Raw genomic sequence first — 22,782 nt, forward strand, 5'->3', positions numbered from 1 at the left:
TTTGTCCGGATGGCTGAGGCTCTGGCCCACCATGGACACCCTGCCTGGAACAGCGAGCAAGTCCGGGCAAAGGTGAAAGAGCTCTGGCTGGGGTATGTGCGGGCCAGCGAGGGCAGGGGGGCAGGACCAGACACCTGCCCCCATTACAACCGGCTGCACTCCATACTGGGCCAGCCAGCCCCGCCAGGCCTGGACGTGCCTGTTGACACCTGCCAGCGCCCCTCCCCCCCTGTCATCCGAACCACCGAGGCGGGGGAGGGAGAGGACAGTGGCGGCGCTTTGGGAGAGGAGGCCAGCGTTGCCACCCAGCGGGCCCCCTACAGTAGCTCCTCCGAGGCCGGGGAAGGATCCACTGGTGAGTCTTTGCAGTTTGCACTCACAAGGGCGGAGGGCGGGGGGGGGCCAGGCGCCCGGGGGGGAGAGCATGTCACTCAGGCCACGTGAGCTGCACGCTGCGTAGCATGAGGCAGCAAGCAGCACGTGCAACCACGTGCAGTCTGGTGACCGAGCGGCACGTGGCCGCGGCAGGCAGCTGCAGGGCACGCCTGGGACCGTGCTGCTCACACACATGCGGCGGGACCAGGGGGAAGGGTGGATGCCGGCTGGAACCGGCCAGGGCCCCAAGGACTCAGCCCAGAGCCCGCAGCTCTGCCAAGGGTGCAGCACGGAGAATGACACACTGTCCCATGCCTGGCTGTGAGGCACAGCCAGCTGCTCTTGGGTACACCGCAGCGTCACGGTCCTGTGACCGTGGCCCCCACCGAGCCCCTCGCCTGCTCCCGGTGCCTTGGCTGGCTCTCCGAGGGAAGTCCCCACTGTGGCTACACATGTCCCTGGGCTACCGGGGTTGTGGGAGGGATAGTGGGAGGGAGAAGGCCTGCCCTGAGTTTTGCTGCAAGGATGGGACATCCCCACCCCAGTCACTCTTCTGGTTCCGTCCAGGAGATATCCCATGCGAAGGGATCTGTGAGCCCAGACCGCCTCTGCCAGTTGTGCTCCCAGGCACCGTGTGGGGATGCATCTCGCTCCCTGTCTAACACCAGTGATTAGCCCAAAGCTTCACAGTCTCCACCAGCAGGGAGTTCCACAGGTGAACGCAGCACAAGCACCCTCCCGCCCTCCATGGGGCCAGGACAAAGACAATACTGGAGGAGGACCCTACTCCAGGGGCGGTCCTCCTTGCAAACATACAACATCGGGGGTAGGGGGGAAACAGAGTGGGCCCAAGCCACACAACTGTGGGGTCACCTGGGCTCAGGGGTGAAGGGCATGCGGTGTGGGGACAGTGGACGGCCTGCCTGACTGATCCATCCTTTCTTCTCTTCCCTGCAGCGGGACGAGCACAAGACCCTCCAGTCCGGCAGCAGCAGCGCCCCCAGCTGGCCAACCCTGGAGGTGCAGCCTCCAACACCGGGACCAGCTGCTTCGCCACCACGTTGTAGCGGTGGAGGCAATCCAGGGCTCCATTCGCGAGCGCGTGCAGGGGGACCTGCAGTGGCGGCAAGAGGCCTGGGGTGCCTTCCAGGCACAGTGTACAAGGATGGCCGTCCTTGGCCGCCCATGGCCATTCTCACTACACACTTTGTGCACTATGGCATGGCCGTACCCCATGCCCCCGCCATCCCTCCCGTAGCACTGCCCATGCCCCCTCCCACCCCTGCAATGGCCCCTGCTCCTATCCCAGCTCCTGCCCCCGCAATGGCCCCTGCTCCTATCCCAGCTCCTTCCCCCGCAATGGCCCCTGCTCCTATGCCCCCAGCTCCTGCCCCTGCTCCTGCCTCCTCTGCTCCTATGCCCCCAGCTCCTGCCGCCCCTGCTCCTATGCCCCCAGCTCCTGCCGCCCCTGCTCCTATGCCCCCAGCTCCTGCCCAGCTCCCCGCATGTGCAGGTCCGCCCCCGAAGGAGCACTCGCAGGGGCCACCCGTCCCAGTAGCACCTCCCCCTCCCCATCCTAGTTGAAGGTCTCCTCCCCCTTCCTGTCCCAGTTGAAGGTCTCCTCCCTCTCCCCCTTGTAAATAAAAAGTCTATTGTTCAGTTGATTCTTGTGTTGGTTATTGTGTTACTTGAGGTAAATGTAAGAAATGATTTGAGATGCCAATTAGCCACCTAAATTTAAAAGGGTTACAAACTGTGGACACCAAATTCTGTATTCTATCACTGGGGGTCCCTTTTTAAGTGGTCATTGGTTTGTGGTGCATAAATAAATACTGAGACTTTTCAGTAAAATTTAAACCACAAGCTATATTTAACATAGCTAACAAACAAGCAAGAACGGTTAAAAGATGTACACTAAAGATTATGTAACATAGTCTAGGTGCAGGGAGGACGATTGGTAGTGTTGCTGGCAACCTCAATCCTTTGGTCCTTCCGGGCCTCGGGAGAGGAACAGCCAGGAGATCCCTCGAAGACGACTGGAATCAGGTACGCTGACTTGAGCCTTCCGCACGAACCCCAAATCCAAGAGGACAGGCGATGGTGGCCTAAACCCTAGCCTAAACTAAAAAGAAAAACCCTAACTATGTCCGACACACCCGACGAACAGTCACGATGATGGCCGATGTGCTTGGAACCGATGCTTTACAATTGGGGGGAGGTAAGAGGAGGGGATGGGGAAGGGTAGGGGATGGGAGGGAGTCGTGTGGGGAGACCCAGGCGACCCTACTATGGGGCTCGGGCAAACATGTCCACCAGGGCCTCTCTGATGCGCATCCCATCCTGGCACACCTGGCGAATATCAGCCGTGTGGGGCTGTTCGAACGTCTGTGCCTCGGCTGCCATCCATGCAGGGAGGAAGGCCTCTCCACTGCGCTCCACAATGTTGTGGAGCATGCAGCATGCGGCCAGGACCTCCGTTGCATTTCACTCGCCCATCTCGAGACGGGTGAGCAAACAACGGAAGCGGGCTTTCAAACGTCCGAAGGCCAGCTCCACCAGATTTCAGGCCCGGTTGAGGCGGTCGTTGAACCGGGCCCAGTTCTGGTCCGGCTGCCCCGTGTAGGGCCGCATTAGCCAGGGCAGCAGGGGGTAGGCCGCGTCCCCGACGACGCAGATGGGCATAGGCACATCCCCGACAGTCAAGTCCCGCCGGGGGAAGTAGGTGCCCGCCTCCAACCTGCGAAAGTCCGGAGTTCCGGAGGATGCGGGCGTCATGTGCCCGGCCGGACCAGCCCCCGTAGATGTCCAGGAAGCGGCCCCGGTGGTCCACGAGGGCCTGCAGAACAATGGAGTGCCCCTTCCTGTTCATGAAATGGGCTGCTCGATGGCCCGGATGGGGATGTGGGTGGCGTCCAGGGCTCCCCCGCAGTTGGGGAACCCGAGGGCAGCGAAGCCGGCCATGGTATCATCCACGTCGCACAGGCGGATGACTCTTGGGAGCAGGACGTCGTTGATGGCATGGACGACCTGCAGAAGGGTGCAGAGAAACACAAGGGAACATATCACATACGGCAGGGGTGAGTGTGAGCTCCCTTGGGCCCGCCCCCTTGATTCCCTCTGTCCTCACGCACACACACACACACCAGGGCCCCCCCACCCCCACCCCCACCCCCCCCCGCCACCAGCGGGCCTGTGCAAGGGAGGGACGGGCCAAACCCCTGGGCAACCCAGCCTGGAGTCTTGGCTGCCCCTGGGCATGGAGTGCAGCACCCTTCCCCCACCCCACTCCCCCTGGGACTTACCTCCACAACGATCACACCGACGGTTGATCTTCCCACCCCGAACTGCTGTGCCACCGAGCGGTAGCTGTCCGATGTGGCCAGCTTCCACAGCGCGATGGCGACCCTCTTGTTAACGGGGCTCTCTGCAGCGCGGGGGTGAGCCAGGCGCACAGCTGCAGGAAGGTCCGCTTTCTCATGCGGAAATTCCGGAGCCATTGCTGGTCGTCCCATAGTCCGAGGACCAGCCGGTCCCACCAGTCGGTGCTGGTGTCCAAACTCCACACTGGCCTCTCCACGGTGGGGTGCTGATGCCACAGGGTCGCCAGGGCCTCCCTGGTGAGGGAGTCAAATGCAATCTCTGCCTCCTGGTTCTGGAACACCAGGGCACCAACTTGCACAGCTCCAACAGGGGCCCGAGCAGGCACATGGCCACCCACGGCTCCATGGCACACAGAGCAGGGCAGAAGAAAGAAAACACAGGAAAAAGCAGTGGGGGCCAAAGGGTGGTGTCCCCAAAAGTCAGAGGGCAACCACCAAACCTGCTACAGGTGCCAGAGGTCCCAACGCACGGGAGCACAAGACCAACGGCTGTCCGGCGGGACCCCTTTAAGCACGTGTCTGAACGGAGCTCTGGCTCCGCCCCCGGAAAGGGCTGGTGGCCTTTTGCCCTCTTCAAAATGGTTCCGGGCTTCTGCTTTTGTGAAAAAGTGCGCCACCAATCTAGACGCGCTTTTCCACAAAAGTGCATTGTTATAATGAAAACTCCGGGACCAATCTAGACGCGCTTTTCCGGAAATACTTTCAACGGAAAACTTTTCCGTTAAAAGCATTTCCGGAAAATCCTGCCAGTGTAGACATAGCCGAAGAGTTTATAGTTTATATAAACAAAAGATGGGGGAAAGGAAAGCATGGGGAACTGTGACATGAAGAGCAGGGCACTAGCACTGGTTCCCTCTGCTTCGCTCCCCCTTCTAGAAGATAAAGGAAGACTCACCACCCTTTTGACTCTCTCAGCTGTCAGTTACTAAGGGTAGGGACTGTCTGCCTCTGTGTCTGTAAATACCTAGTGCAGTGAGGCTTCTTTCTCAACAGTTTATCGAGGAAGAAAACCTTCACTTTGTGTCCTGTTCCAATAGAGTTTTTTTTAAATGAAGAATATGAACATCTCACCCCCCACTCCACCTCCCATGTGGAGGAATTTAGCCTAGTCACACGTTATTTCAAATAGAACAGCTTAGAGCTGGATAGAACATCATGCATGTGGCAGCAGTGACAATAAAAGCTTGAGTGGTGGGGAGTCTATTTCTTTTAGTGTAAACAATCATAAATGGAACAACAAAAGTCCTGTGGCACCTTATAGACTAAGGCTGTGTCTAGATTGCACCCCTTTTCCGTAAATTGCAAATGAAGCGGGGATTTAAATCTTCTCCGCTTCATTTGTATAAACATGGCTGCCGCTTTTTTCCGGCTCGGGGCTTTGCCGGCAAAAAGCACCAGTCTAGACGGGGATCTTTCGGAAAATAAAGCCTTTTCCGAAAGATCCCTTATTCCTGATTTTAAGCGGGGAAGATTTAAATCCCCGCTTCATTTGCAATTGCGCTGTGTCTAATTTGCATCCCTTTTATGGAAAAGGGGTGCAATCTAGACACAGCCTAACAGATTTATTGAAGCATAAGCTTTCGTGAGCAAAGACCCACTTCATCTGTGGGTCTTTGCTCACAAAAGCTTATGCTCCAATAAATCTGTTAGTCTATAAGGTGCCACAGGACTTCCCATTGTTCTTGCAGATTCAGACTAACATGGCTACCCCTCTGATACGAATCATAAATGAATGTCTAATGGGAAGGTGATGGATGAGACACAATGCTTTGTGCCTAGTTTGAAATGAAGGATTAATGTGCCCATTTAGAGGGCTTCACAGATTAAAAACCATAGGATGAACTTCTCGCATTAGCAAGGTCACATTGCAGCTTACTTTGACATATTACAAGAGAGGAGACCATGCTGTCCGATAATGACATTTCGCTTCATTGCATCACTACAACGGACTGCAATCAGCAGAAACAACTCTGTCCCTGAAACTATTAGTGATAGAAATGTAGCCGTGTTAGTCTGGGGTAGCTGAAGCAAAATGCAGGACAATGTAGCACTTTAAAGACTAACAAGATGGTTTATTAGATGATGAGCTTTCGTGGGCCAGACCCACTTCCTCAGATCACCCACTATTTGATCTGAGGAAGTGGGTCTGGCCCACGAAAGCTCATCACCTAATAAACCATCTTGTTAGTCTTTAAAGTGCTACATTGTCCTGCATTTTGCTCCTGAAACTATTGGCACTCAAAGGTTTCCACAATTGCACCATTACCACACAAATTAAGATAATAGCCTTTGCTGGGATAAATAAACAAAGCTCCATTGCTGATGTAAGCTTATGAAAAAAATCAGTTTTGTAATAAAACCTTTTACAAATAGAATAAAGTGACAATTCAACTAAACACAATTTTTCCAATAATGTATTTTGTCAAAAAAATGGTATTTTTGATAATCCAGCTTCATAACAAAAAACTAAGATTTAAGTTCACTGCAGTTTTCCATGAGGTCAAAATCCCCTCATTCATTTCCCAACCTCCATTTCAAAAGCTCCTTCTGTAACAAACTTGACACAGGAGCCCAGCAGCAGAAGGAACAGTCTGAGTCTTTAGGTGGGAGGGGTAAAAGCAAGAGCAAACCCTAAACCACATCAGAGTACTAAGTGTTCCTCCAGATAGAATTTAACCTCAGTCAGTCAATTACAGAAGGAACACTGGCTTAAAGCATAGACCATTAGCCTCTCCCACTGGAAACACTACTCTGACCTGATGTTACCTCTCAAAAAGGCACAGGAAGCTTGATTTATCTTGGATTTAACTTGGAACAAATCATCAAACTGTTGCTAATGTGCTATGTGCTTCCAGGATGAGATGTCTGGGAAAGGTGCGAGATGGAACTTTCTTCCCACACCGGAAAATTAACATCAGAGGCATTGAAACGCCAATAGTGAGCTTTAGAGTGTGTCCACACAGCACCCGAAACTTGAAATTGCAAAGCTTATTTCGAGTCTACACAGCACCAGATTTCAAAATACAGGCAGTCCCCGGGTTACGTACAAGATAGGGACTGTAGGTTTGTTCTTAAGTTGAATCTGTATGTAAGTCGGAACTGGCGTCAGCCGCTGCTGAAACTGATCAGTTTCAACCGTGGCTGAATCTGGATGCCAGTTCTGACTTACATACAGATTCAACTTAAGAAACCCAGGCGTCCCCAAGTCAGCTGCTGCTGAAACTGATCAGCGGCTGATTCCAGGAAGCCTGGGGCAGAGCAACTCTGCTTCGGGCTTCCTGTAGTCAGCCGCTGGTCAGTTTCAGCAGCGGCTGACTTGGGGACGCCTGGGGCAGAGCAGCTGGGGTGCTGCTGGGTTGCTCCAGTAGCGCGGCTATCGGCACTACTGGAGCAACCCAGCAGCACCCCAGCTGCTCTGCCCCAGGTGTCCTGATTCAGCCGCTGCTGAAACTGACCAGCAGCGGCTGAATCAGGACGCTTGGGGAAAACCAGCTGGGGTGCTGCCGGGTTGGTCCAGAGCGGCGCTGCGGGACCAACCTGGCAGCCCCCAGCTAGGCAAGAAAAGCCTGGTCTGTTGGGGGGGGTGCAGCTAGTGGGACAGGAGCAAAGCCGCGGAGCACGCACGCAGCGGGACAGCCCAAGAGCGCCTGGGCTGTCCCGCTGCGGGCGTGCTCCAAGGCTTTGTTCCTCGTCTCCCTGCAGACCAGGGAGACAGGGAGCAAAGCCGCTCCTGTCCCCCTGGTCTGCTGGGGGGGGTCCAGTGGCATTGCTGGACCCCCCCAGCAGACCAGGGGGACAGGAGCAAAGCCGCCCAGGCGGCAGCTTTGTTCGGGTGTCCCTGGTCTGCTGGGGGGGTCCAGTGGCTTTGCTGGAACCTCCCCCCCCCCAGCAGACCAGGGAGACCGGGAGAAGCTTTTCTCTTCCTGGAGGACACGGATGGCGACCCGCCGCCCGTGAGCTCCAGGGCGAGAAAAGCCCCATCCGTAAGTGCGGATCCGACATAAGTCGGATCCGCATAAGTCGGGGACTGCCTGTAATGCGCTATTTCGAGCCATCTCTTAACCCTCGTGCAATGAGGTTTACAGGGATGGAGAAATAGTGGAGCATTTTTAAGGGTGTGTCTACTCTGCAGGGTTTAATTCGAAATAAGCTATGCAAATTGAGTTTATTTTGAAATAGCCTATTTCGAGTTTTGGTGCTGTCTACCCAGCTCTTATTTCAAAATAGAGAACTCTTTCTCCGACTTCCCTTACTCCTCGTACAATGAGGATTACAGGAGTCGGAGTAAGAAGTGCTCCAGCTTGACAGTATTTTGACATTATTTCGAAATAACTGCTGGCTGTGTAGACGTGGACTATGTCATTTCAAAATAGCACTAGTTATTTTGAAATAATGTTGCTATGTAGACATAGCCTAAGACACGAGGTAGCTATTTCAAACTATCTCCCTTGATTCCATGGCTCATGAAACCCCACACAAGCAGCTTGGACAGCACTAAAGAGCAGTTCAACTACAGGCTGAGCAAGTGCAGAATGGTGGTAGAATTTGGTTTTGGACATTTAAAGGAAAAGTTTTGCATTTTATTGATTAAGTTAGACCTGAATGAAAGCATCATTCCCATTGTTGTGGCAGCCAGCTATGTTCTCCATAATACCTGTGAAATTAAGGGGGGAAATGTTATGCCAGCGCTGGGTAGGGGAGTGGAGGCAGAGTGCCTAGCCACTACCGAGCAGCCAGATACCAGGGTAATAAGGAGAACACACTGCGGGGCACAGCAAACCAGAGAGGCTTTGAAAAACAGCTCTGTGAATGGCCAGACAGCCATGCATGTAACTCTTAACATGGTGCCTCCTGAATTAAGCATGCTTGCCTATAAAACTTCTTTCCCCCATGTAATACAAGCGATAAAGATACTGTTAAGAAATCCTGCATTTTATTTAGGGAACACAAGAAAGCAGGGATGGAAAGGGAGTTCAGGGCAGGAGCTTTGGGAGAGGAAGGAAGAAGGGAAAGTGGCATACTCCTTTTGTTCCCAAACACATTTCTGGGGACTGAATGTGAAGCTGCCTTGACTTCACCCTTGCATTCTAGGGTACCTGGAAGAGGTGGCAATGCATCTTGGTGAGTAGGGAATGTGGTTCAGCATGGACTGGAGGGGGTCTCTGTGCATCTGATTCTCCTGTGAGTCTACCAAGTGCATCATCAGCTCTGCCATGATCCTCAGGATGTTCTCCTGTATCCCTCTCCCATACTTTATGAAATGGACTTATGGAGACAAATATTCATAACTCAAAGATGCTCTGGGCAAGTTACCTCATGTCTCAATCTTCATGTCACAATCTGCTGGATCTGTACATCTTATTTTGGTATATGTATCATTCTTGTAAAGTCAGGTAGAATCAGAGAATCCCAGGGCTGGAAGAGACCTCAGGAGGTCATTGAGTCCAGCCTCCTGCCCAAAGCAGGACCAATCCCAACTAAATCATCCCAGCCAGGGCTTTGTCAAGCCAGGATTTAAAAACCCCTAGAGATGGAGATTCCACCCCCTCCCTAGGGAACCCATCCCAGTGCTTCCCCACCCTCCTAGAGAAATAGCTTTTCCTAATATCCAACCTAGATCTCCCTAACTGCAACTTGAGACCATTGCTCCTTGTTCTGCCATCTGCCACCACTGAGAACAGCCTCTCTCCAGCCTCTTTGGACCCTCCCTTAAGAAAGTTGAAAGCTGCTATCAGATCCAACCTCACTCTTCTCTTCTGCAGACTGAATAAGACCAAATCTCTCAGCTTCTCATGTGCTCCAGCCCCCTAATCATTTTGGTTGTCCTTTGCTGCACCCTGTCCAATGTGTCCACATCCTTTTTGTAGTGGGGAACCCAGAACTCCAGATGCGGCCTCACCAGTGCCGAATAAAGGGGAATAATCACTTCTCTAGATCTGCTGGAAATGCTCCTCCTAATGCACCCCAATATGCCATTAGCCTTCTTTGCTACAAGGGCACACTGTTGCCTCATATCTAGCTTCTCATCAACTGTAATCAGTAGAAAAGGACCTAGGGAACTTCTACTTAACTAGTCAGTCCCCGGACTATAATGGTGCTTGGGATTCTTCCGTCCCAAGTGTACTTGTCCTTGTTAAACCTCATCAGATTTCTTTTGGCCTAATCCTCCAATTTGTCTAGGTAACTATGGACCCTAACCCCACACTCCAGTGTATCTACCTCTCCCCCTAGCTTAGTATCATCTGCAAACTTGCTGAGGGTGCAATCCATCCCCTCATCCAGGTCATTCATAAAGATGTTGAACAAAACCAGCCCTAGAACTGATCCTTGGAGAAGGCCGCTTGAAACTGACTGCCAACTAGACATCAAGCCATTGATCACTACCCTTTGGGCCCGACAAGTCTAGCCAGCTTTGGACCTTACAGTCCATTTATCCAGTCCATACTTCCTCAATTTGCTGGCAAGAATATTGTGGGAGTCTGTATCAAAAGCTTTGCTAAAGTTAAAGTATATCACATCCACCGATTTCCCCATGTCCACAGAGCCAGTTACCTCAACACAGAAGCTAATCAGATTGGTCAGGCACAACTTGCCCTTCGTGAGTCCATGTTGTCTATTCCTGATCACTTTCCCCTCCTCCAAGTGCTTCAAAATGGATTCTTAGAGGATCCCGTCCATGATTTTTCTGGGGACTGAGCTAAGGCTGACTGGTCTGTAGTTCCCTGGATTGTCACTACATTTGCCTTTTTCCAATCATCTGGGACCTCCCCCGATCTCCACAAGTTTTCAAAGATATATGGAATATGGAATGGTTTGTGGCAGGGATAGCCAACCCATTCCAGAAGAAGAGCCACAATAGCAGTGGAGACAGCGTGAAGAGACAGGGCAAAAAAAAAAAAAAAAAGGGCAGGGTCACAAAGACCCAGGAAAATAGCAGCGTGGCTTTTTTGTTTGTTTTGTTTTTTTTGGCTCATCAACTTTGCCCCAGCTCTTCATGTTGTTTCCACTGCTATTGTGGCTCACAAAAAAAACACTGGGAAGGGATGAGAGGTGCAAGCTCTGGGAGGGAATTTGGGTGCAGGAGGAAGTAGAGAAGAGGATGCTGGCTCAGGGAAGGGGGCTCCAGACTGGAGAGTGTTGGGGTCAGGTGGAAGGTTGGGGTGCTGAGCAAACCACAGGCTTGTGGATGTGAGGGTGCAGGATTTTGGGCTGGGATGTATGAGGGGCTCAGGGCAGGGAGGTTGGGAGTATGATGGGCTCAGGACACAGATTTGCAGTGTGTGGATGGCGCAGGAGGGTTGTGGCAGAAAACTGAGGATGTGGGGGTGCAGGAGTTTGGGGATGTGAGAGGCTCGGGACAGGGGGTTCCAGTGTATGACAGGCTCAGGTTTGGGGTCTGGGGGGTGCAGAGTGTTATGATGCTGCTGCCAGATGGGGGCTTGGCCCCAATTGGAGGCTTGTTGGCCAGACTTCCTTTTTAAGTAAAATATTATGTCAAACACAAAATGTCTCAGTGTTGTCTTTATTTATGAGAGGGGCAGGGAACCTGTTTTGAGTCAGGGTCACTGACCCATAGAAAAGTCAGTCGGGGCCACACAAGTGAGATGCCAAAAAAAAAACCCCTCCAACCCCCCCCACGCCTCACTAATGTGGCCCCAACTGTGCTGGGGGGGCAGCAGACAGGGTGCTGGGGCTGGGGCAGGGTGCTTGTTGGTGTGGGAGGTCTGGCCAGGGGGAGGGAACAGAGACAGCTGGGGCCAGTACCTGGGGATCCCAGATCTCAGGGCACGTGCAGGCTGCTCTTCCCCTCCCCTGAACGGCTGGTGTGCTTCCTGAAATGCCTGGTCTGTTGCTCCACCAGGGACTTCCTTTCCCCCGATGCTTGCCTGTGCAGGGCATCTGTGAGTAGGAATCCTGGGACTGCATGCCAGCCCCAACTTCTCAGGAAGTGCGCGCTCGTCCTCTGCTCCCCACAACAGCCATGTGCTTCCTGAGAAGTTGGAACTGGCATGCAGTACTGGGATTCCTCCCCCATTCCTCCCTGCGCAGGCAAGCAGCAGGGAGAAAAGTCATTTCAGGAAGTGCACCAGCTGTTTAGGGATGGGGAAGAGCAGCCTGCTCTAACCCAGTCCCCTTCCCCAAAGCCAGGCACACCCCCCCCCCAACCCAATCCCCCTTCCCCTGCTCTAACCTAATTCTCTGGTCCCAGAGCTGCCACCACCACTACAGCCATATGTCTCCCCCCATGTGCTGGGGCACATGCACTGAGTGGCCAGCTTTGAGCATGAGCTGTACGGGATGCCATGCGCACCACACCCCCTACCCAATCCCCCTCCCCTCTCCAGAGCCAGACGCCTCTGCTCCCTGCTGTAACCAATTCCCCCTTCCCCCTCCCCCCCACCAATGTTATGCACAGGTCCTGGGCCAGAGCTGCTGTGCCACATCCAGGACACCATGCGCACCCCACCCCTCCGATTCCCCTCCACTCCCCTTCCCTTCCCTTCTCCAGAGCCAGGCATCTCTCTCCCCACACCAACCCTATGCCCAGGTCCCAAAGCCACTGCGGAAGCCACTGCCTGTGCTCAGCGGCCAGCTGCTAGCATGTGCAGGCTGGAACGCTGTGTGTGACCCAGCCTGCACATGCAGGATATGATGCAGTGCACTGGGGGCCGTGAGTGGAAAGGTGCAGACCGTGAGCATGCATGCGGCCCACAGTGACCTGGCCATGAGAGCGGTTGATCTGAGGGGTTCCAGGTTCCATCCCGGTTCTGTCAGGAGCCACAATTTTTTTCTTCGCAAACTGCAAGTGGCTCGCAAGCCTCGGGTTGGCCACCCCTGGTTTATGGTTTTGAAAGTGCAAAGGCAAACTATCAAGGGTGCTTCTGTAAACAGCTCCTTTGTCCTTTAAGTCTTAGCAGTGGTCAGTCTTTGGAAGTCATGTGACCTCCCTAATTAGTAGGGGCTGGCCAGATATTTTTCCATGTAAGAGTGGATTGTAGAAACAGAATTCCCTCCCAAAATGGAATCTATAAAACAATGGGAAGCTGGCTGTCCCTTTGTCTTTGGCTGGTGGCACACCCAAAAGGTAACTAAAGATCCTTGCAGAAAGGAGCCTTCCCTGGTTTGAAGGCTTAGCTGGACTAAGAACAATTTTACAGTGAATTTGTAAGGGGAAAGGAGTCCAGAAGAGCTGCCAGTATTTTAAAGAAATCTTATTGAAGGGACAGGACGAAACCATCCTGATGCGCACTAAGAAAAGCAAATATGGCAGGCGATCGGCTTGGCTTAGCAGTGAAATCCTTGGTGAGCTTAAAAACAAAAAGGAAGCTTATAAGAAGTAGAAACTTGGATAGATGACCAGGGAGAGCATCGATATATTGCTCAAGAATGCAGGGGAGTAATAAGGAAGGTGAAAGCGCAATTGGAATTGCAGCTAGCAAGGGATGTGAAGGGGAACAAGAAAGGATTCTACAAGCATGTCAGCAATAAGAGGGTGATCAGGGAGTGTGTGGGGCCTTTCTTGGATGAGGGAAGTAACCCAGTGACAGATGATATGGGAAAAGCTGAAATACTCAATGCTTTTCTTCCTTCTGACTTCACAGACAAGGTCAGCTCCCAGACTACTTCATGGGCAATGCAGTATGGAAAGGAGGTGGGCAGCCCTCAGTGGAGAAAGAACAGATTAAGAACTATTTAGAAAAGCTAGACATACACAAATCCATGGGTTCGGATTTAATGCATCCAAGGGTGCTGAGGGAGTTGGCAGATGTTGTTGCAGAGCCTTTGGCCATTATCTTTGACAATTCGTGGAGCTTGGGAGAGAATCTGGATGATTGGAAAAAGGCAAATGTAGTGCCCATCTTTTAAAAAGGGAAGAAGGATGACCCAGGGAACTACAGACCAGTCAGCCTTACTTCAGACCCCAGAAATATCATGGTATGATTTAGTCAGAATTGGTCCTGCTTTGGGCAATGTGCTGGACTTGATGACCTCCTGAGGTCTCTTCCAGCCCATATGATTCTATGATAATCTCTTAGGATAAAAGACCGTCTGCCAAGACAATAGGTATGTGTTATGTACCACTGTTAGGATTGAAAGTTTTATTCTTTTTATATTTCTTATCTTAGATTTAGTAATGTAAGGTAATATATATAATCATATAGTAATATAGTACAGGCAGTCCCTGGGTTACGTACAAGATAGGGACTGTAGGTTTGTTCTTAAGTTGAATCTGTATGTAAGTCGGAACTGGCATCCAGATTCAGCCGCTGCTGAAACTGACCAGCGGCTGACTACAGGAAGCCGGAGGCAGAGTTGCTCTGCCCCGGGCTTCCTGGAATCAGCCGCTGATCAGTTTCAACAGGCTGAATCTGGACGCCAGTTCTTACATACAGATTCAACTTAAGAACCCCAGGCGTCCCCAAGTCAGCTGCTGCTGAAACTGATCAGCGGCTGATTCCAGGAAGCCCGGGGCAGAGCAACTCTGCCTCGGGCTTTCTGTAGTCAGCGCTGGTCAGTTTCAGCAGCGGCTGACTTGGGGACGCCTGGGGCAAAGCAGCTTGGGTGCTGCTGGGTTGCTCCAGTAGCGCCGCTCCTCGGCGCTACTGGACCAACCCAGCAGCACCCAAGCTGCTCTGCCCAAGGCGTCCTGATTCAGCCGCTGCTGAAACTGACCAGCAGTGGCTGAATCAGGATGCCTGGGGCAGAGCAGCTGGGGTGCTACCGGGTTGGTCCCGTAGCGCTTACAGCGGCACTACGGGACCAACCGGCAGCACCCCAGCTGCTGTACCACAGGCGTCCGGAGCAAAGCAGCGGAGCACGGGAGCAGCGGGACAGCCCAGATGCGCTGCGGCTGTCCTGCTGCCCGCGTGCTCCGCGGCTTTGCTCCCAGTCTCCCTGGTCTGTTGGTCTCCAGCAGACCAGGGAGACAGGAAGCAAAGCCTCTGAGGACGCCGGCAGCGGGACAGCTGCGGCGCGTCTGGGCTGTCCGCTGCCCGCGTGCTCCCCGGCTTTGCTCCCTGTCTCCCTGGTCTGCTGGTCTCCAGCAGACCAGGGAGATGGGGAGCAAAGCCGCGGAACACGCCGGCAGCGGGACAGCCGCGGTGCATCCGGCTTGTCCGCTGCCCACGTGCTCCCCGTCTCCCTGGTCTGGGGAGACGTGGAGCAAAGCTGCGGAGCACGCGGGCAGCGGACAACCCAGACGCACCGCGGCTGTCCCGCTGCTGGCGTCCTCAGAGGCTTTGCTTCCTGTCTCCCTGGTCTGCTGGTCTCCAGCAGACCAGGGAGATGGGCAGCAAACCCCGTTCGTAACTGCAGGTCTGACGTAAGTCGGATCCACATAACTCGGGGACTGCCTGTAGTAATATAGCAATATAAGGCAAATATAATATTTTACAAATTAAGTCAAATTTTTAGTTGTCTATATTTTCTATAGTTCCTTATTCTAAAGTTTTAGTAAGGAAAGAGACAGGATCTCATATTGTGTCTATGTTAATGAGATTAGAAATATCGAAGGCCCAGGCCTTCGATGTGAATTGTTTTGCTTTTGCTTAATATAAAACAGTATTGTTTATACTTTGAAGGACTCTGTGTGAGAGACTGTTTGTATGAATGCGATACGGTGTGAAGGTCATCATTAGAGCCAAATGGTCAAGAGAGAAGGGAGAGAATGTGGGGTGAAGACAAACCATAAAAGACAGACAGCAAAGAGCAGAGAAACCGTCAGTGCGTACCCATGGTCAAGAATGGATCAGATTGTCAGAATTGACGGCTCTAAAGGTGAAGGCCGGGCACCCCTAAAAACAACTGAGTAACAATCCAGGATAGGATGAGCCTTCAAGAGATGTTTGGGAATGACTGACATCAACAAGATAACATTCCAGTCACAGAATGACACAGCGGAATACATTGATTTCAACAGGGAAAAGGATTATAAAAGCAAGGTGCTTTGCTATGGAGCTTTGGGTTCGTCTTGCCAACACCAAATCCAGAGGAGCATTGGATCGAGTGACCGACAAAGGCCCTGCTCCCCCGTGTTCAATCTAGCTGGCCACTAGATTGATACAGACCTCTGGACTGGTACTATGACATCGTCTGGCGAGATTTTGTGTGTATGTTGTTTGTGTGTGAGTGATTGAAAAGCATATGCAACTGTTGTATTCTCAATAAATGCGGCGTACTGTCTTTTCCCCTATAAAAGATCTCATGTGCGTCGTTTAAGCATAACACCACACGCAAGTTATTCTTTTAAGCATTACGCAGATCTTGAGGGAGCAGCTGGACTCAGTTTGGTGGCAGGCATGGTAAGGAACAGATTGGGGCTTGCTCTTTTGCTTCCTTTGCTTTGGATCCCTGCTAGCCAGTAGCTAACTGGTTAACCAGCCACTCAGTTAAGTCACAAGTATATAGATTTAAAGAAAATCCTGCTGCAAAATACTTGAACTCAACTCCTTTCAGTTCACAGAACACATAACGCTTAGCAAAGCATCTTGCCCTCCTGGACTCTGATCCAGCAAGAGAGAGAAAAAACCTAGTGGAGCAGACCCCAAACTACCACACTCAATTCCACAAGCTTCTGGGTGTGAGATACTAAATCTTCTCAGCAACAATGACCCAGACACAACCCACTCCTACCTACCCCAACAGGTCTCTTAGGGTATGTCTGCACTACAGCACTAATTCGAACTAACTTAATTCAAATTAGTTAATTCGAAATAAGCTAATTCGAATTAGTGCATCTAGACCCAAAAACTAATTCGAATTAGCGTTTTGCTAATTCGAAATAGCACGTCCGCAATGACTGGATGCTAGGTCGCATTTAAGGCAGCTGAAACTTGTTCCGGCAGGCCATCAGGTCAGTAGTTGCTTTGTGTGGCTGCTGTCTGAGGCTATCTGAGGCTTGTGCTTAAAGGGACCCCCCTGGACAGCCGGTTCTCAGCTTTTCCGCTTGTTGCCTACCTTGCCGAGGGACAGCAAAGCGTTTTTCTCTCTGCCTGCCTGTGTTGGTGGTTCCCATTGGGGACGCCGTCGCAGTTGGCACCATGGAGCCAGAGCTCGCCCTGGGCATTCTGCTCCAGTTTTTGGACTTGCTGCTACAAGCCTGCCAGCAATGGCTGGAGGCTGCCTGGCACCATCTGGTTCATGTCAGCCTCCTGCCTCTCCCCCTGGCCACCCTGGGGGCCATGGAGGAGCTGCAGCAGCGCCCGGATGCCAGCGTGCCCCGCCACATCTGGAATCTGGACACCAGCAGCGACTGATGGGACCACATCGTCCTGGAGCGCTGGGGAGACCAACAGTGGACCCAGAACTTCAGGATGAAGGAGGACACCTTCCTGGAGCTCTGCGAGTGGCTCGCCCCTGCTCTGCGGCAACAGGACACTCACATGAGGCCCGCTATCCCCCTCCAGAAGTGTGGCCATCGCCCTGTGGAAGCTCTCCACACCAGACAGCTACTGACCCATTGGGAACCAGTTCGGCGTGGGGAAATCCACCGTCGGAGCAGTGCTCATGCAGGTACGGAACTCACCGGCAACTGGGCCGGGGTGGAGGGGGACTGCAAGGAGGGAATGGGCAGCCCCAGGGAAAATGGGAGGGGAGGAGGCAAAAGTGCCCCCCATGGGAAGGTTTGATCTGTCCCAGCCGTACTACACGCTGCCCGCGGGGGTTGCTTCTGGGAGTGGGGCAGTGCCAGGGAACGAACACTCCCAGCCACCCGAGCGCCCCAGTTATTCACGGTTTTGTGTCTCTCTCTGCAGGTGGTCAAGGCCATCAACCGGGCTGCTCCACAGGGTGGTCCGCCTCGCCGACCCGGATGCAGTCATCCAGGAGTTTGGTGCCCTCGGCTTCCCCAACTGCGGGGGGGCCATCGACGGGACGCACATCCCCATCCGTGCCCTGGAACACCAGGCCTCCCAGTACATCAACCGCAAGGGGTACTTCTCCGTCCTCCTGCAGGCCGTGTCTGACCACTGGGGCCAGTTCACGGACATTAATGTGGGCTGGTCCGGCAAGGCACACGACGCCAGGGTGTACTGGAACTCCTCCGTGTGCCAGAGGCTGCAGGCCAGGACCTTCTTCCCCAACCACCACATCAGGGTCGGAGATGTGGACATGCCCGTCTGCCTGGTGGCGGATGCGGCCTATCCCCTACAGCCCTGGCTGATGAAGTCGTACATGGGGCACCTCAACCCTTCCTGGCAGGCCTTCAATGCCAGGCTCACCGGGGCCCGCATTGTGGTCGAGGGGGCCTTCGGCCGCCTGAAAGCCCGATTCAGATGCCTCCTCACACGCCTCGACCTCGCCAAGCACAATATCCCTCCCGAGGTGGCAGCATGTTGAGTGCTACACAATTTATGTGAATGGAAGGGGGAGGTTTTCCTGTCAGCCTGGATGGCTGAGGCTAACCGCATGGCTGGCCAGTACGCGCAGCCCCGCACTGCCGCCGTCCAGGAGGCCCAGCGGGGGGCCGTCCAGATCGGGGAAGCCCTGTGGGAAAGCTTCCATGTGGAAGAGGACTGAACCCTCCCAGCATGCCCCACTGGGGCCTTCTTCTACCCTCCCCTCCTTCCCCTTCCCTAACCCCCCTTTTAATGTCAAATAAAGACACCTGTTTTGCCAACAAAAATCTTTTTATTTTACATAACTGGGGTGGGGAGAGCGAGGAGTGTGGGTGGGAGAGAGGAGGGGGAAACCTGGGAGGAGGGAGCTGGAAGGGGGAGAAAGGGGAAGAGGGAAGGGAAAGCTCAGGGTTGGGGGTTCTGCTGGCTCTCCCATCTCACAGCACTGCGCGTGCGTCGGAGGGGAGTGGGTGTGGTGGGTGGGGCAGGAGGGACGGGGGATGCAGAGGAAGCGAGACGGGGAGCAAGGATGGGAGGAGGAGTGAGAGCTGGGACGGCCGCAGGGGCTGGAGCAGGAGGAGGCAGGAACCGGTCGACCAGGGTCTAGAGGTGCCCTCAGAGGGCACGGCCCTGCTCCTCCAGCACCTCCAAGTTCCACTGCTGCAGCCGCAGGTCCTCCCGGACCCAGTGCTCCTGGGTGCGGAGCTGGTGCTCCAGTAGCCGCAGGTGCCGCCAATGGTAGTCCTCCAGGTTCCTGGTGCGCCTGCTGGCCCGGGCGCGGGTGGCTGTTGCAGACGGGGTGGTGAACCCTGCAGTCCCAGGTGCTGCGGCTGTGTTGAAACAAGAGCAGTGGTCAGTTCTCCCTGGGGACACAGTGGGTGAAACCCAGCCCCCCTAAGCAAGGCGAGGTCAGACTGTGGGGAATGGGCCAGGGTCCCTGCATGACCCCCAGCTGCTGCTCCATGGTGGGCAAGGCCCAGGCGCACGGTCCCGAGCCTCCCTCTCCCCCCACACTCCCCATACACATAAGGGGAGCATGATGGTACTCACATGTGGAGCCCTCCCCAGCCTCAGACGACACAGCCGATGTGCTCTGTGGGGTGCCTCTGGAGTCCGGGGTCCTGGACAGGCTCCTGGCTCTCGGCATCCTCCTCCTCCTCTGTGTCAGGGACGGGACCCTCTGCCCCAGGGTTGATCACCACCCCAGGGGCATGGACTGCGTGAGCCCCCAGGATGAGGTTCAGGGCCACATAATGAGGGCATGCCTCCAGGTCGGCCCCTGGCTGGGAGGCCCTGGAGTAGGCCTGCCGCAGGTCTTTAATCTTGCAGCGGACCTGCTCCTGGGTCCGCATGTGGCCTCTGGTGGCCCGACTGTCAGCCATGCAGCTGTATATGCCTGCATTCCTGAGGCTAGTGCGGAGATCTTGTACATTGGAGGCCTCCCCCTAAACCTCGATGAAGTCCGCGATCTCTGCACTAGACCAGGCTGGGAGCTGCCAGCCTGGTCCTGGGAAGAGGCGGAGAGCTGGGTGGCAGCGGGTGGCTGGCTCATGCCGTGCCAGGTGCAGGGTCTGCTGGCTGGGTGCCGGCAGGCTTGCAACTGGCACAAGCACTGTAGCCAGACCATGCCCCTCTAAGGGCTCCCGGGCCAGGAGGGAGGCAGAAGAGTTTCCCTGGTTTGGCCCACAGTGGCCACCAGGGCAACCTGGGGAGGGCTAGCCTCCATCTAGTTCGAATTAAGTGGCTACACAGCCCTTAATTTGAACTATTTAATTCGAACTAGGCGTTACTCCTCGTAGAATGAGGTTTACCTAGTTCAAATTAAGCCCTCCGCTAGTTCGATTTAAATTCAAACTAGCGGTTTGTATGTATGGCCGCTATTAAAAGTTAATTCGAACTAACGGCTCCAATAAATCTGTTAGTCTATAAGGTGCCGCAGGACTTCTCATGGTTTATGCAGATTCAGACTAACACAGGTACCCCTCTGATACCAGGCACTTGGGACCCTGCATACGTTATTTAAAAATCTTTCTAAAACTTACAAAAACTACAGAGATGAACATGCCATCCAGGATAACATGACACAGCTAGAAATTCAAAGAATCTGCTCTCAGGAATCCAGTCCTGAGGTCCAGCACAAGAGCACAGGCTTTGTATGGGACATTTGCAGATGGACAAATGTCACCCTTAGTACATAGAGCCAGCAGTCAGTGACTGCTACACACCAATCAACTACTTGCTTGCAAAGGGATCTCCACAGCTGTGGTTAAGAACAGAACAAACAACACTGTCTACTGGCTAAAGCAGGGGTCAGCAACCTTTTCAACCCAAGGAGCCAAACTACATCAACATTCCAACTATGTGGTCAGCAAAGAGCTGTAGAAGACTGCCCGTTTGCATGACTGAAGATACACAACTAACTATTATTGAAAACTGACAGGATGATAATGGCATAAATGAAACATCCTACTCACTGACTTTATTTAATGGGATTTCTGCCACTGCTGGGGGTGCAGGGTTGGGGTGTAGGAGGGGCTCAGGGCAGGGGGCTGGGGTGTGTGGGCGGTGCAGGAGGCAGGGCAGGGTACATGGGCTTGGGAAGCAGAGTATGCAGGGGGCGGGGCTAGAGCTGTATTACCTCATCTGGCCAGGGCTGGGCTGCTGCACCTGGGCAGCAGCAGCTGGATGAGGGGCTGGGCCAGAATCACCACAGCTGGATCATCACTTCTCCTGCAGCCACATCCCCACCTTGCTCCTGCACCCTCCTCCTGACCTCTCACTCTACCCTGCTCCTGTACCCTGTCTCCTACCCAGACCCTGTGCTTTCAGCCCGCTGCTCAGCCGCTCCCACACACACACAAACCCTCATCTTTGGCCCCATCCCAGAGCCTGGGGGGCATAAAATCTACTAGGTCCCGGTCCCCAGAAGAGTTATTCTGGCTCTGAGCCTCAGGAGGGTGGTGCTGCTTCTCACGTGGAGGCCAGTGAGGGTTTGTTTCAGTTTTTTGCTTCTAACTTGTGTGTGGCCTCCCCCGACTGATTTTTCTGTTGGTCATTGGCCCCCAACCCAAAAAGGTTCCTCACTCCTGCTTTACATAAGTCCATGTTCATGCTTCTGCATCCACAGGCAAACACAATATACATGCAGGGCTAGTGGGAGGGAAGAGCCTTAGGCTTAATTACATATTGCAAAAAAATTATGAAGTCATCAAACATTTATCTATATACACCTTTCTCTCTCTCTGTGTATATATATATATATATATATAAATAAATTCCTTCCGGACAACAGAGTGACGTCATCACATCACTGCATCCACAGGTTCCACCCTTGCAGGGGTTCCCTACCCCAGACTGTTTGGGGATCAGCAAAGCCACCTGATAGCCCAGCCTGGGCAGATTCTGCAACCCAAGGGTCCTGCCCACCCAGTTCTGGCCGCCTGAAAGGATGTCCAGGTGCCCAAGTGGTTTGCCAGTCCCCAAACAGTGTCCGAGGCAGGGAGCAACTCCCTCCAGGGCCTGGGCACTGCTCCAGATCAGCCTGCCACAGGGAATGGGACTGTGGCAGCACCACCGCCATTCCTCTCAGGGGAGACCCTAGTGTAAGCGGGGGAATGGTCCCGCTATTGTGGGGAACTTTCCTGGCTTCTATACACCCCGGTGAAATGAACCAGTGAAAGGATCTGAGTCCCCGCTCCCACTTCCTTTACCCCACGGCTCCCTGATCCTGAGGGCTCCCCCTCCACTCTCCTGAGTAGCAGAGCCCTCGAAACCCCAACGAGGCTGGGCCCAGGTTTCCTGGGGCTTAATCCCTGACCTTGTAGTCACTAGGGGCAGGAGTTAGGGTGTCCCCACTCCGAGGTGCTCTCTTTACACTTCAGGCCTTCTTGGCCCAGTGATCACTTCATAAGGTTCAAAGCAAATACAATTTATTAAACATCAACTGATTAAAGAGAATAGAATAAGAAACAATGAGAATGGTTAAATGAGAACACACAGCCCTGCTCTGTAGCACAGGGACATCAACACAGCAGTCTGCAGAGTGTAAGGACAGTTCACAGTCTCTTCCTTAGAAGCCCTGGATGTGCTGCAAGGGGCTGCAGGCTGGACACGCTTGCACTGGCAGTGACCACACAGCCTCAGTCTCTAAGTGGCCAGACCCCTCTCCCAGTCCAGAGCCTTTCCCCACACTTTGCAGGTCCCAGTAGCTCACCACATCCAGCTGCAGGCTGTGCTGCTTGGCCAGTTCCAGCTCCTTGTGTTGCTTCTCTGTTCCTTTTGGCTTTCTGAGCACTGCCAGTCTGCTGCTCAACACAGGGTCTGCGCTGCTTGGCCTGTCTGTGTCTGGTTCTGTCGCTGCAGGACTTCTTCTTGTACTCCTCTTTCAGCTCTCTGTCTTTGCAGGACCTCTTCTGCACACAGCTCGCTCTGCTCTTTCAGCTCCCTGTTTTCTCAAAGAGAGCCAGAACAATCCCCACTTACAACCTGTCAGTCAGGCTGAGCTGGAGTGTTGACTGCTTTCCATTGTCTCTGGGGTCTGTCAGTCTCATGAACCCTTCCCCTTCTGAAGCTGGTAAACCAAAAAACTCCCACAGAGTTTTAGTAAGGGGTAACAGTCCCCTTACACTAGGGAAAGGCTCCAGGGCTGCTGGACCCAGTAAGGTTGGGGGCCTTCCTGATAGCCAAAAGCC

This window comes from Pelodiscus sinensis, chromosome 28 (assembly GCF_049634645.1).
Source record: "Pelodiscus sinensis isolate JC-2024 chromosome 28, ASM4963464v1, whole genome shotgun sequence".
In the NCBI taxonomy this organism is placed as follows: domain Eukaryota; kingdom Metazoa; phylum Chordata; order Testudines; family Trionychidae; genus Pelodiscus; species Pelodiscus sinensis.